Consider the following 14,945-nt stretch of genomic DNA (forward strand, 5'->3'; position numbering starts at 1 on the left):
ATGCGATACCTGGTACATGTTCACGAACCGTCCTCGAGACGATTAAGTCTAGCTCGCTCAGCCATGCCTAAACAAATGAAAACAGTGAAATACGATTTCTTCGGCAACCACTGAAGCGATTTCTACAAAATTTGTTGCATATGAAGGGAAGGATCAAACTCACCTTCTTGTTGGGTGCATTGACTAACTGATTGCGAAATCACATCGCAGTGTGATGTATGTAATGGCACAGATAGCTCAACGTAAGCACCGATAGCTCAACGTAACACATAATAATGGAGGATAGACTATAGCTGTTCCCCTGTTCCTAAGCGACGCGTTTTATGTGCCATATATGTGCGAACCTATCAGGACGAAGTCAGACAGCCCGTGTAAAGCTCTCAGCATGAAATGCTTCGCAGCCCTGCGAGTGTTTTGAGAGGGGCCGCCTCGAACACAAATAAATTTCTTTTCTTGAGAGATTTTCAGATCTTCCATGCAAACCTTCCGCGTCGGTGTTTTCTGCCAAAAATCTCGTATAGGCAATAATAATACTTATTTTAATCAATGAAGAAGCAACGAAGAAGTTGGGACGAATCCTGCACCGACACGTGTCATTGTTCTCGATCCTTCATGGAACGTAGACGAGAAAAACGAAGTGAGCATTACTCCGCGCTGCGATAACTTCTGCCAGTACGCGGCGCTGGCATCTATAAAAACAAAAATAAAAAATCTACGAGCTGAAAAGTAGTGCCTGCCCGGCCCGTATGCGGAAATCGCATTATGCTCTCCACAGCTTTGGTGACTCGTAAGGAACAATTCAAGCCACTCAGCGTGCGAACACATCCTTCGAGACGCGAAAACGTCGTTGATGAGCCTTCATCGCCAGCAGCGGAGGAGGCGACGATGACGAGGAAGCTGAAGCGCACCGCCTAACGCCTGCAGGCCCGGAACGCAGACGCGGCATTCCAAGCCTGGGTGGTGGTGGTGACGGTCGCACCTCCTCCTGCTGCAGCTGCCGTTCGGCCCGGCGCCATGGCGCCGCGGCGCGCCTCGGGTCCCCGGCATCGGCTACAAGGGCACGCTGAAGACCGAGGCGCTGGTCAACCCCATCGAGAGCCTGCAGGCGACCACCGCGCTCGTCCTGGACGGCGCATGCCGGTCTTCGCCTCCTCCGGGCGCCAACACCAGGAGGCTTAAGCGTGACGACGAGGAAGAACGCAGCCACCCCGCATCCAGAGGACCAGGTTGGCGGACCAGCAGAGCGGCGACAGCGCTCTCCCCCCAAGCGCCTGCCGACGCCCGCTTGTCGCGGCCACGACGGCCCTGGTGCTAGCGTCCTCGGGCGTGAGTAGGGTGTGCAGGAGGGCAAGGCAGAAGCGACTTCGCCGTAAGCCTGGCTGCCAGCGAGGCGTTCTCTGCGGCGGCAGTGCAGGAGTTACCAGAAGCCAAGCAAGCAGCCGTGAGCCGGGTGCCCCGAGATGGTTCATGGTGATGGCGAGTGGGGAGCTGCAGAGGCCGCAGCTGCCGGTAAACGTGCTGCGACTGTGCATTCCACGGAGAGGTGTTATGCCTCATAGAGCGGTTTCAGCGAGACTGCCGAAACCAGGCTGTTTTTCTCATCATCGACGCAATGTAGCGCAGAGCGGCTTCAACGAAGCTGCCAGAACCAGAGCGGATCTCATCATCATCATCGATGGAACGAGGCGGCGGGTTTTCATTCTGCCGGAGGGGAACAATTTTCGAGAGCAGGCATGGAGCGAGGACTGCGCCTAGTGCGCCTGACACCGAGAGAGAGAGAGAGCTTTTCTTTTTTTTTCTATGACCTTGGACACTACTGAGTGCCAGGATTACGGGATGGTGAGGAACCGCGATCAGGGATGTGCAGAGACACACATGGCAAGAGAGAGAGAGAAACTTTACTGACTGATTAGAGCGACTCCAGTACCCAGGCGGCCAATGGGCTGGTGTCGACATGAATAGCGGCTGTGAGGAGGGAGCCTAAAATTGAGAGGACAATTCGGCAAGGCTCCTTCACAGCGTATTATCTTTTCTATCTACTTTTTCTTTTGTTTTCGACATTTTCGCGTTTAGCAGCAGACCATTTCGTGCTCGCTTTTTCTTTTGCTTTCTATATTTTTGCGCTCACTTTTTCTTTTACTTTCTATCTTTTCACCCTCACTTTTTCTTTTTGTTTCTATTTTTTCGCGCTCACTTTTGCTTTTTGTTTCTATTTTTTCGCGCTCACTTTTGCTTTCTATCTTTCTCGCATTTAGCAGCACACCTTCATTTCGTGCTTGCATTTTCGTTTGCTTTCTACCTTTTCGCGAAAACTTTTTCTTTTGCTTTCTATCTTTTCCCGTTTACCAGCACACACCTTAATTTTCTGAGTGACCAGTAACGCTTTTGTGTGTGCTTTTTTTGTAACTTCCGTGTGCTGTGTCAATAAAGGTAAAAAAGAAAAATTAAGTGTATCTCGTACTCCAGCAGGTGAGAGTATGAAATGATTTACAAGGCGTGACACATTTCCGGGTCGAGTCACAGGTGCTACTAGCCGTATACTATGAATCTGTGTCTCTCAGGATATGTTAGTTTTTTAGAAGGCAAACGCCCGCTTTTGTTTGGACTCGGCCACGCGTGGCCCATTTTCTCGCTCTCGCCCGTAGGCGTGTAAAGCCACGTTGGTTGTGACGTCAACTTTGCTGCCATTTTGGATTCGAATGAGAGAAATGCTTAGCCCATCCTAAGATGGCTCAAAGATTGCGGTAACCGTCACTCGAGTCTTGAGGAGCTACCGTGATCAGCCACTATTTTTGGCTGCACGATGCGCTCGACTTGGTTCGCCATTTTCGGTATGTAGGGACCCGCTTGACCAGCACCGATAACATGCCGAGGAAGAAGAGGTGGCACCAGAACGCTAGAATGCGCCATTAACATTTGCGGGTGCCACCGCTCCGTTCCGTCGCCCTCATCTATTGCACATCCTGGCACCACTTCCTCTTCTACTGCACGTGGCCTGCAATGGTCGCGAGTGTCGATACATACGCTTTAAATGCCGGCGCGTTCATTTCTGCTCTTTTTCGTACTGGTCAGCTAGTTCAACGCCTCTAGCTGCATTCGCAACGCCCCTTTCGCTGTTTGAAGAGCCGCTTTCGGCCGTTCTTCAGCGGCCTTGGCGAACATTCGCGGCGCAGAATGAGCGGACGAAAGATGATGAAGACGACAAGATCTGACGCATAGCGCAAGAGGCTACCAGTCAAAGCACGCAGCACGAGAGGTTGCCGCGATGGCCGAGTGGCGTATTGGCGTACTCCAATTGGCGACCCGATGGAGCAAAGGGTCTAGGGAGCCTAAAGACCTTACCGTCGAGGTCCAAGCAAAAGTTTTTACCTCAGTTTAAATCGCCCATTTAAACACGTTCTTCGGTTTCGTAGAGCAATAGCCGATAGGAATACGCTATAAGGCATCGGCAAACAAAGCTGCTTTGGTCGCCCCCCATCTGGTTCGAAGCGGCTGGTATTTCGAGACGTGAAGGGACGAACGGTGGTCGACAACGATGAGTCAAAATTTCCTTTTCGTTGTTCTTCGAGACCGCCTTCGCAGACCGCAATGTCACCCTTGTCTCGCGACGTGCACCGCACGGCGTGCCGGAACCGGCAACTGATGCTTCCGAGCAGTTGGCGAAACAAGTGCAGCTCAAATAGTCCAGTTTTACCTGGAGTTCTGTAAATTTTTTCTTAAGGATCCATCTAATATGCTACATACATTTCTTTGTTCTTTTAATTTGTTTTACTATTCGCACTGCGTGCTCTCGCATACCTACAGGACTACGCCCCTGATCACACCGCCCGCGAAGCCAAGGCGTTACCTCACCATCGGGTCCTACCTGCGGCAAGTGAAGGAGCCCTACTTGACCACCACGAAGATGCCCGTCGACAGCCTCAACAATCCCGATGCACTCGCCAAGGTTAGAGCACTTTCGGCTACTAATCAAAACACCAGTCTCCAACTCCCAGATGTTACAAATGGCGAGCGCTCCCTTTCAAACGGCCCTGCTTACTCTCGGCAAGTGTTACGGGGCTGTGCTGACGTGTCGCACGGGCTCCCGCCTCGAAGCCACTTTTCGGCGGAAAGAGTCGGCCTTCGGGCTCGAATATATAGGACGACATCCGGACCATCGTCCAGTGCCTGCTGAAGCCGGATTTTTCCAATCTACGGACACCTAGGCATTTTGCCGGCCGACTGCCGGCCTAGCTCGTCACCTCTCCGCGGGGAACTGAGCGCCCAGGCACTCGCAAAGATGGAGTACGCCGTGGAAGGCGAGAAAATATCATCGTCGGAGCTCGCGAACGGAAAATGGGAAACCATTCTTCGGTACTGCGGCCGACAATGACGCCTGAAGAATAAAGGGCCCGCATCAACCGACGACGAGCCTGCGCAGGGGCACGGCCAAGGCAAGTCCAACTCCAATTTTCCATCGCGAAAGAACGGGAAAAAGCTACTTGCACTCAGCAAGAAAGCTCTTCTCCCGCGCTTACCGACCGATGATTACAAAATCGTCTGCCGACCACAAGGCTGGAATCTGAGGGACTTTGCGCCCGGACTGCTACTCTTCTGCGCCTGCGAGGTGGCCAGGCTGCCGTAAGATACAGTGAAAAATGAAGACATTATCAGAGTCAATTCGGCCAAGAACACCTTCTCTCTATGCACGCCCGATCGTCAACGGGCGACTGCATACGCCAAGATTGAAAAACTACATCTCCAAGTTCAAACCTACAACGTGACGTCGTAAGTGTCGGCGCCCGAAGACTCGGTCAAAGGGGTCATTTACAACGCCTACGCGGAAGACTCGCCCGAAGCGGTTCGCCAAGGGTTCGGAAACAGAATCGAAGAAATAGAAGTTGTGGATGCCCGAAGAATCGGACAATCCAGAAGAATACAAATCACTTTTTTGGAAAGAAGCTACCCAGCCAAGCAATCTAACAATGCGCCGTCTTTCGGGTCCACCCCTTCAGGGAGCAACATGAAGTATGCTACAACTGCAGGAGGGTAGGACACCGGGACGATGTCTGCTACAAACCTGCAACGCACCTCTGGCGCCGCTGCGGAAAAAATTATTCATCCCCACCTGAGGGAGAACAGCCAACCTGCCAACCCGTATGCATCGTCTGCAACGGGGGCCACAACACAGGCAGCCGGAACTGCAAATTCAGGCTGATCAACAAGAACAAACAAGGAATGCCCCATGACAACCAGACACCCAAGCAAGGGGACAACCACTCACCACTACACGGACACCAGTCAAGGCCCAGGAAGAAGGAACAGGGTGCTACCGGAAAAGGAAGCAGCCACAGCCGGAACAACTCCAGCTCCTTCCCGCCCCTGGGGAACCTTGCAGGGAACGAGAAGCGAAACTCGAGCCGCGGACGCAGCGATAGCCGATCCAACAAAAAGGTGAGCTGGCCAGCAGAGGCCTCCCAATCTATTGACGCTCGAGAGAAGGAATTTCAGATCCAATTACAATCCCGAGACAGAAATTTCCAGCCTTAAAAAAGAGTTGGCTGAAATTAAACGCCTGTTACAAGCGCATCAGGTACAGACAGCCACTCCGGCTAGAACGCCACCCACCGATTCCGAGGCTTCGACCAATAACGCGATGGAAACAGACGCCATTTCCCCCCTCCCTCCATCGCGTCCCAGTCTTCGGCCCATAACGCGACGGACACAGACGCCAGAATAGCAACTAAGAGACCGCTTCCTACAAAAGAAGGCGGGGAATCGAAAAGAAAGGCCGAGGCTTCGGAAGCCGACACCCCGCAACCGTTGAAAGCGCCTACTAAAATCAGGGCAGACATCAATACTCTGTCAGAGAGAACTAGCGCTATATCAACAGAACAAGCAAGCTTCCAAGGCCTCGTTACCACCAAATTTGCAGAGATAGATATTCGCTTTGCAACACTAGAGGGACCGGTATCCCAAATAGCCACCTGCATGCAGCAAAATTCAAGGAGGCGCTTTGTTGACCTAAAGCGCAGAGAGGCGAAAGCCTTAAGCGCGGTGTTGCTGCTTGTGTCACTGATGTGTGGTTACGACGTTAAGCTTCGCCTCTGAGTGGAACGCGATAGCGTCTTGCAGCGCTGCCAGGGAGTCCACAGAACGCCATCGCCCGTTCGGCTCTACGTCTTGCTTGTCGGTAAATTAGTTTTTGAGTAAAGGAAATGTATCTGTCTCGCATATCTCGGTGGACACCCGAACTTTGCCTTAAGAGAAGGGAGGAAGATGGGAGTGAACGAAGACACCGTATTCACTAGACGCGCCTTTGTTCACACCAAGCCATCGAGCTGGCATGGCGGAGTAGTTACCGTGCTCGTCTCGCACTCCGGAGACCCTGGTTCGATACCCGAACTTGACCAAATTCCTTCTCGGTTTTATTTATTTATCAGGTCTGACTGGAAAGCTTAATTGGGCTAATCGGTTAATTAAGCAATGAACTAAACTCAGTCCCACTTATTTGGAGCATCGCTATACGATCCCTTTAATTGGTTGCATGGTAACTAGCCAAAGTACAATTGGCCCCGTTTGAAATTCGCGCACATGTGACGTCATGACCATTTCGACCAATTGAAAAGCGTGACATTTCTGTCGACAACTCCTGCTTACAACGATGAGGCCTTAAAGGCTTCCGCCTTAATAATGGATAGGCTTACAGTCATCGAGGCCCACCTACCCCCATCTTGGATCTGTCCACGACGCCACAACCATCTATAACCCAACATGGCACCACGCCAAAAATTTGAAATTTGGCAACGGAACTGCAGAAGCTTCCGCCGTAAGCGGGCCCACTTGCAGCTCCATATGCAACAAATACCGTCTGTTACAACCCCAGACGTGATTGCATTGCAAGAAGCCAGCGGCAGGGCTACATTGCCAGGCTATAAAGAATATCTGCCATCCCATTGACACTAGTAACATAGCCGGCTCCTTTAGAGCCATGCTGGTGCATAGAAATATCACCGCGATTCAACATTTTATAAACGATTCGGAAGAAGATTACGCCCTACTTGAAATAGTACCAATACAAAAACGAGACCCAAATCTCTTCATCCTCAATGTACACAACCCGCCCAGAAACAAACGCAGTTGACTCCCACACTTATTCATAAACACAATAAAGCTGGCTGCTAGGGCTCACAACGCTAACCAACCCGAGCGACCACACACGCATGGGTAACAGTATATGTGTAGACACATCTCCAGACTTATCCCTCTCTAAAAACGTCAAGGACGCAAAGTGGGTCAACACCGGGCACAATCTTGGTAGTGAGCACTTCATCCTTAGCATCACCTTCCCCACGACAAAACTCAAAAACAAACCTAAAGAAATACGAACCACGGATTGGGACAATTTCAGGCAACATCGCAACAAAACAGCTCCAAAGGAAATCTCTAACCTTAGCGGCTGGGTTATTTTCCTGAATGAGGATGTTAGCTCCACTAGCGTTGTGGTGCCAGTTGAGAAAGAGGAGCAGATTGCAGACTCAAAACTCTTACACCTGTGGCAGGCGCAAAAAGGCCTCCAAAAACGCTGGAAGAAGCAAAAACACAACAGGCGACTGCGCAATAAGATCGCTGAAATCGAGAGGCGAATCGAAGAACATACGCTTACTCTCCAAACACAACAATGGAACCAAATATGCTAAAGCGTCAACGGACAGCTCGGAAATAAGAAGACATGGCATCTTCTAAGACACCTGCTTGACCCAGAACAAACACGTCCTGTGCAACAAAGTGAACTGTACAGACTCATACATAAATATGAGGGTACAACTGAAGACCTAATCAAAGAGCTAACAGAACGTTATCTAAACACGGATGGTGGTACCATACAACCAGACTACCAGGGAACTCCTAATCCAAATTTAGACGCAGACATGACAGACGCAGAGATCTGGTACGCAATTGGAAAACTGCGGACATCTGCGGCAGGACCAGACAAAGTAACAAATAAGACCCTCAGGAACTTAGACACAACGTCGGTCGCGGCGGTTACAGACCTTATGAACAAATACTGGCATGCAGGAAACATACCACAAGAGTGGAAACACGCGAAAATCACTTTCATTCCTAAAGCGGGTAAGAAACTCAGCACTGAGAATCTACGCCCAATTTCATTAACATCATGCATAGGCAAACTCATGGAGCATGTCATCCTCAACAGGCTCCAAAACTATGCAGAGGACATGAACCTCCTACCTGAAACAATGTTAGGATTCAGGGCCCAACTATCTACCCAGGACATACTCTTGCAGCTTCAAAAGGACATAATTGAAGCTGACGAGAGAATAGGAACGAAAGCAATATTGGGTTTAGACCTTATTAAAGCATTCGACAACGTCACCCACAAAGCCATTTTGACAAACTTGCCAGAATTCAACCCCGGAGAAAGGACGTACAACTACATCCGATCCTTCCTCACTAACAGAACAGCAGTGATAACGGTTGGAACAATAGAGTCTGCCCCAATCACACTAGGAAGTAAAGGAACACCACAGGGCTCCGTCCTATCCCCTTTCCTTTTTAACCTCTCCCTCCCCCCAAATTGGCACAAATACCAGACCTACATCACACGTTCTACGCAGATGACATCACACTTTGGGTAACCAAAGGATGCAAAGGGCATATATAGAAGACACAATCCAAGCAGCAGTGGACGTCACTGAGGCATGCGCATGGGAATTCGGCCTCACTTGTTCAGAGCAAAAATCTGAACTCTTCGTGATCCGTCATAAACAAAGAGGTCGGCGTGCTACGACCTTCCCCCCGCAAATAAACGTCTATGTTAATGGACGGTCTGTCAAAGAGGTACAAACCATGAGAATACTGGGGTTGTTTGTAATTTACAAACAAATGGAAAAATACTGACACGCTCACTAAGCTAAAACGCACGGTAGAAGCGACGGCGCGATTAATTCGCCGCATAGCTAATCGAAGACAAGTGCTTATAAAAGAGATTTATGCCGACTAGTGCAGGCCTTTGCGCTAAGCAGGATACTCTATGCCACCACTTATCTCAAATTTGTGAAAGCAGAAAAAGACAAGCTGGATAGTATGATACGGCAGGCTTGCAAAGCCGCGTTAGGACTCCCACTAAATGCCTCAACCGAAAGCCTTATGAGGTTAGGAATATATAACACCTACAATGGACTGAAAGAAGCCCATTTAATGGCTCAAACAGCGAGATTAGCCAATTCAAGAGCTGGCAGTATTCTTACCAGGCTTGGAATTAACTTTCAACCTACGAATAAAGATGCTAAAGTAGACTTACCCCGCGACTATAGGACGGCCCTACTAATCAAACCACTCCCCAGAAACATGCACCCCTTACACCATGAGGGTAGAAGACAAGCACGAGCCAAAGCCTTACATAATAAATACAAACAGTGCGCTGGAACACTTTATGTAGATGCGGCAGAATACAAACATACCAATGCCTTTGCAATTGTGGCTTGAACGAGAATGGTGACCACATCGTCTCAGCAACAATCAAAACGAAATCCTCTGAAACGGCAGAAGAGGCGGCTATAGCCCTCGCCCTATAGCGCATACCCAAGAGAGCAACATCCTCAGTGACTCCAAAATGGGTATCAATAATTTCGCAAAAGGGCAAATTACAAACACCTCCCTTAGAATCCTGAACGCAACCAAATTCTCACCAAATTATTCCGAATTGATATGGGTCCCACCCCATTCGGGGAATCCGGGGAACGAGGCAGCCCACAATAAAGCCCTAGGTTTCGTCGACCGGGCAGTGGATCAGACTGGCTCCCTGAATTTCATTTTAAACTAGAGAGGAGAATTTTCCCCCCTCCGGACAAAAGCCTGACAAAAGAACAAGAGGTTACGTGGCGTCGTCTACAGACGAGATCGATACGCACCCATCACTCTTCGCGCACATTTATCCAGACCTTTACAACACAAACTGTAAACACTGTGGCCAACGAGCCACCTACGATCATATCCTGTGGGACTGCAAAATAGAGCCACCTCCGGGTGATCTAGTTACCGCTCCTTCTCTCGAGCGGTGGGAGACCGTGTTGGCTAGCTCTGACCCCAGAACACAAGTTTTGCCGGTGGAGTGGGCGGACAAAGTCGTCGAGGGCTGCGTACTCTCGACCACTTAACGCGACCTCTTACCAAGCTCTTTCCGGCGAATAAAATGTTTTACAATCAATCAAGTGTTACTGGCGCAGTAACAGCGGCAAGTATATATCCGTAGGAAAAACAGCAGCGGCGCCTGACGTCTTGTCCGCTGTGATGTCCCTTTGTTTTTACCTTAGCAAGAAATCATGTAAACGGAAAGCTCGAACCGAAGACAGGCGAGCTCATGAATAAGCGCGAGAAAATAGCTCGTCAGGACATGCAGCTCAAGACTTTATAGCGCGCACCGCACTTGAGGAGGCTTTATGCGAAGCACGGTGCACAAAATTGACGGGCTGCGTTAGGTAACACGCGAATGGTGTGTGTTGCTTTGAAAAAGAAGCACCCTTCGGCCTTTATTGTAGAACTCTCAAGAAATAAAATAACAAAAAAATGTGAGAGGAAGCCCGCACCACACCAGAGGTTATCGCAGGCGAACCAATTGAAAATGAAAGAAAAGGGGCCAACACGCGGGCTGCTAGAGCAGCAGTAGGCTCAGATTATCCGCAGTTGGCGTTGACACCTTAAGAAGATGCTCGCAGTGTGCACTCGGATCACCCATGTCTTACCGGGCGCCTGCAGAAGGTGCAAGAGACGGTGAACCAGATGGCGTCCGGCAGCAACTCGCAGTGCTTCGGCCTGCCGGCGTCGGTGGCTGTCAGCGGACGTAGCGGCGGTCGCAGCACACCGTGAGCTGATGGGCACAACTGTTGTGCACAACGTGTACAACCCGCCCATCCACCTCTACCCGATCCAAAACATCGCCGACATTCTGGCCGCGCAGGCAGGCGTCAAGCTCGGCCAGGGCAGCCTCCAGCCGTAAGTACGCGGCCCAGTGGTGGGAAACGCGACCGTCACCTTGATAAACACATACTGGGCCAAAGACGCTTCTTTTCGACTCGACTTCTAAAGAATGTACCGAGGTCGAAGCAAATGGCGTGTCCCGCTGCCCAATCAGCTGCGAGAAGCTTTAGTTCGTGCTCGCCATTTACAATAACGTATAAAAGGCACAAAAAGGGTCGTGTCAAGATAGGCTGTTTCAGCCAACTCGAGGCCGCTCGTCCGCCATGACTAGACTAGACTAGACGGTGTATTCTTAGGTGTCACGCAGTGACATATCGACATATATGGGTGCGTTTGGGTGTGCTCTTGTATGTTAGGGAGTTAGAGCAGTGCTGGTAATATGAGGAAGGCTCCAGGGAAAAGCACTAAGGAGAGCTCATAAGGAGCACTTTCTGCCTGACAGGCAATGCAAAGCGTCCTTTTCATGCCCACCATTGCTCCCTGTTCACTTAAGCAGAGCTACTCCCCGGAGTCTAGCGTTACCCCTCTCGCCTCCGTTGCCTCTGTCTTGGCAAATGAAAGCACTGATGCCGCTGAAGACTCCGTTTAGCCAGCTTGACCATGGAATCAAGCATCCATGAAGGCATAAATATGCCACGATCATAAATCATTTGGTGGTCATAAATTAGCGGGGGTTAATTTGCACAGTGCTTGTCGACAGGCCAAACGAAAATATGAGAAGTGATGTTAATTTTTGTAACTTAGTTATTTGCTCGAGCCGTATATCCACTAGGAAGGATTCGCATTAGCAACCCTTCATTTCCAATTCGAAGCTTTATGATATCGATATTGATTGGAAACCAAAACGAGCCGTGTCATATTAGTTCCATGAGAATGACCAATGCATAAAAGATATTGCATTTTTGCAATCCTTCTTTGAGTGCTTTTGCTTTGTAGAGTGGTGCTTTTATGCTATGTTTGTGCAAACACTGCATTATGCCTGGCTTTTGATGTGCTGCATTGGGTGTGCTTATTAGACGGTTGCGTAGAGAGAGATATACGTTGCCTGTGGGATGTAGATGGGCACTCAAGTGACTGAAGCAACCTGAAACGGTTGTTCCCGTTGCAAAACTAGCCAAGCTGTTTCAACTCAGTACGAAGTGAAGGTGTAAAAAGGAAACTGCTGCATTAAGGTATGCTTCAAATGATTCTAGCTATACTTTTCCACCCTTAAATTTTCATGTTTCGTCACACGTGACTATCAGAAGTGAAAGCGTCCAACGAAGAAACCACTTGAAATCCAAACACAACGCAAATAAAGCTGGCCAAACTGCATCCGACGTAAGGCGTGAAACAACTGCGAAGACTGCAACTACAAGACAACTTAGCCGCGATAGAGCGAAAGAAGTTTGCCTGAGCCGTCGCTGGAATCTGTTCCGGTGCAGAAAGTACAGTGACAACACAACATGGTACACAACTTCTGCTCACACAATCAAACTTCCGTGCGAGGAGAATTCTGTTGTGGGAAAAGCATAAGCACATATATGCAACTAATACGTAAACAGGTCAGCAAGTCTGGTACAGACATTTCTGGATAAGGTTCAGCCGAAAGTGCCGCTTTTAGTTTTCAGCGGTCCGAAGACGATGGGTTGGTCAATAATACCGAGTTCAGAGCATTTGCTTTTGAGCTCGTACTCAGGCAGTTGTGGCGCCTATAAAGCTACCAAGGTCAGCAGGGGTATGAATGAGGCCTCTATTCGCCCTCTATAGATTATGAGGTTCGGGGCTGCCGCAAAAAGCCCTATAGGAAGGTTCAAAAGCAGATCCTGTGGACTGGGGACTTTCGACCAAGCCTGTACATCTGGAGTAAGCACATACGGTCTTGAACAATGCAATGTGATTGACGGAACCGCTCAGTGGAGCAACCTAAAAGCGTCAAACTTTACGCCCAGACCCTAAACCTCAGCCGAAACGGCTGGAAAAGTTATTTCATAATCCATCGAATAGCCCGTTTCAGTTGGCTCCGTTTGCGCACAATGATATACACGGCGCAGCGAACATTTTGGGTTCTCATAAGATCAACGCAGCGTGTAGATCCAGTAGCGAAAGGACCTTCCCACGTGTCAAGATGCAGGGCAGCAGCAGAGTCGTATTCAGGGGTAAGTTTCATCGATGGACAGTTTCATGGATTAGCAGCGAGACCATGCCCGGCATACTTCTTTGCAGTACCTGTAACGTGGGCAACCGTTGCGAGATATGCGAGATTCGCTGTGCCCGATTTCCACCCAGCCAAAATTGCACTCATTAGAGTGACTGCAAACGATCGCGATTAACTGAAGTTAGATTCAGAGCAGCCATATCTAGCAGCAGTCACAAGTAAGGTATAAAATCTTCTCCCGCAGTTTAGTCAATCTCTCCGATCAATGGAGCTGCGGCTTCGGAGAAAATACAGGTGGACTGGTTTCGATGGAACCAACACTTCTAAATATGAAATGAAAGAAAAACGCTTGCACAAAGTGATAACATGCAGCCTAGATGCATAGCAGTCGTTTTGAAGCGATTTTCACTTTTCATCAATCCGCAGATCATTGCAGCTGCAAAGCTAATTGAGAATTTTAGAATCTTAAACTTTCAGCCAAATAACTGTACAAAGAGTGAAGCCGCATGACCAGCAGCTCTAGGCATAGGCACTAGTGCACTGCACGGGCTCGGGCCGGCCCGAAAGCCCGTGCCCGGCCCGGCCCGGCCCGCGGGCCGGGACATGATCTGTTTTCCCGGGCCTGGGCCGGGCTTAAAGCTGCGGACCCGAGCCGGGCTTGGGTCCGTACAGAAACGGCTGGTGTCCGACTATTCATTCACTATTGCAGAGTGAAGTACACAACTGCGGTACTGGAGCTGCGACACGGATGAGATATGGGTTATAGTACGCGCAGAGAAAAATCTAAGCTTTATTCATTGACTTATTTCCTTATTTCCACGCCGCGGTGGCTTAGTGGTCAAGGCACTTGATTACTGAGCCGGGGAACCAGGGTTTGCTGCTAGCCTCGGCGGCCGCACTTCTATTCAGGCGGCAAGCATGACAGCCATGTACTTTGTAGTATCATTGCTCGTTGAAGAAACCCAGGTGGTCGAAATGATCCGGAGCCCACTGCTTCGGTGTCTCTCTCAGCCTGACTCCCCTTGGGCCCTTAAGCTCCAAAAACATCGCTTTTAATTATTAGCTATATTTTTCTCATGTGAGAAAGTTCACAAACTAAAGCGCGTTAGGTTTTCTTTTTGATCAGCTGACCGGAACGTCTCGTAAATGAAATAGCCACAAAAGCCCGCGAGAGTTTGTAAATCTCATGTCATAACACATCTATTCTATCCCTCCTCGCTTCTTCAGCCTGGTTGTCATGACAAGTGTTTTTCCCTGTAAGTTATCACGTGGTTCGCGCGTTATCTTCTGCTCCATCAGTAAGAGTAAAATTCAGCCCGTCTTAATTGGCCATTGATCGTTTGTCATCCCAAAACATACCTATATACACTATTAGAAATGCATTCGGGAAGAACATATTAGTTTAGCGCGCTTATAGTCTTCAAACACACACCGTGAAATACTCAAGCTTTTTAGCTTTTCGTTTCTGCTGAAAGGCGACCACTACGGCTATGAGTTCAACCTGTGAGATCGCGTTCACTAAAAAAATGTCATCCCACTGCTTGCTAGGCACCTTTAATGTTTATACTTCGCGGGCAGCAAAATATAACTGATTCAAATCATGAGGAGATGCAAAGGAGTCTGGTTTGGTTTGGTTTATGGGGTTTAACGTCCCAAAGCGACTAAGGCTATGAGAGACGCCGTAGTGGAGGGCTCCGGAAATTTCGACCACCTGGGGTTCTTTAACGTGCACTGACATCGCACAGTACACGGGCCTCTAGAATTTCTCCTCCAAAGAAATTCAACCGCCGCGGCCGGGATCGAACCCGCGTCTTTCGGGTCAGCAGCC

At 49.5% G+C, this 14,945-nt stretch overlaps 1 protein-coding gene and 1 pseudogene across 1 annotated transcript in view; one reads left to right on the forward strand and one right to left on the reverse strand.

The window, feature by feature from the left end:
- Positions 1-14,945, reverse strand: part of LOC149353455 (uncharacterized) — a 59,871-nt gene that overhangs the window by 20,738 nt on the left and 24,188 nt on the right. The gene's annotated exons all lie outside the window — the stretch shown is intronic.
- The window catches only part of LOC149353457 (uncharacterized), a 25,523-nt pseudogene continuing 10,578 nt past the window's right edge, over positions 1-14,945 (forward strand).

The sequence above is a fragment of the Amblyomma mixtum genome, chromosome 3, assembly GCF_055824585.1.
Source record: "Amblyomma mixtum isolate Tamu chromosome 3, ASM5582458v1, whole genome shotgun sequence".
Lineage (NCBI taxonomy): Eukaryota > Metazoa > Arthropoda > Arachnida > Ixodida > Ixodidae > Amblyomma > Amblyomma mixtum.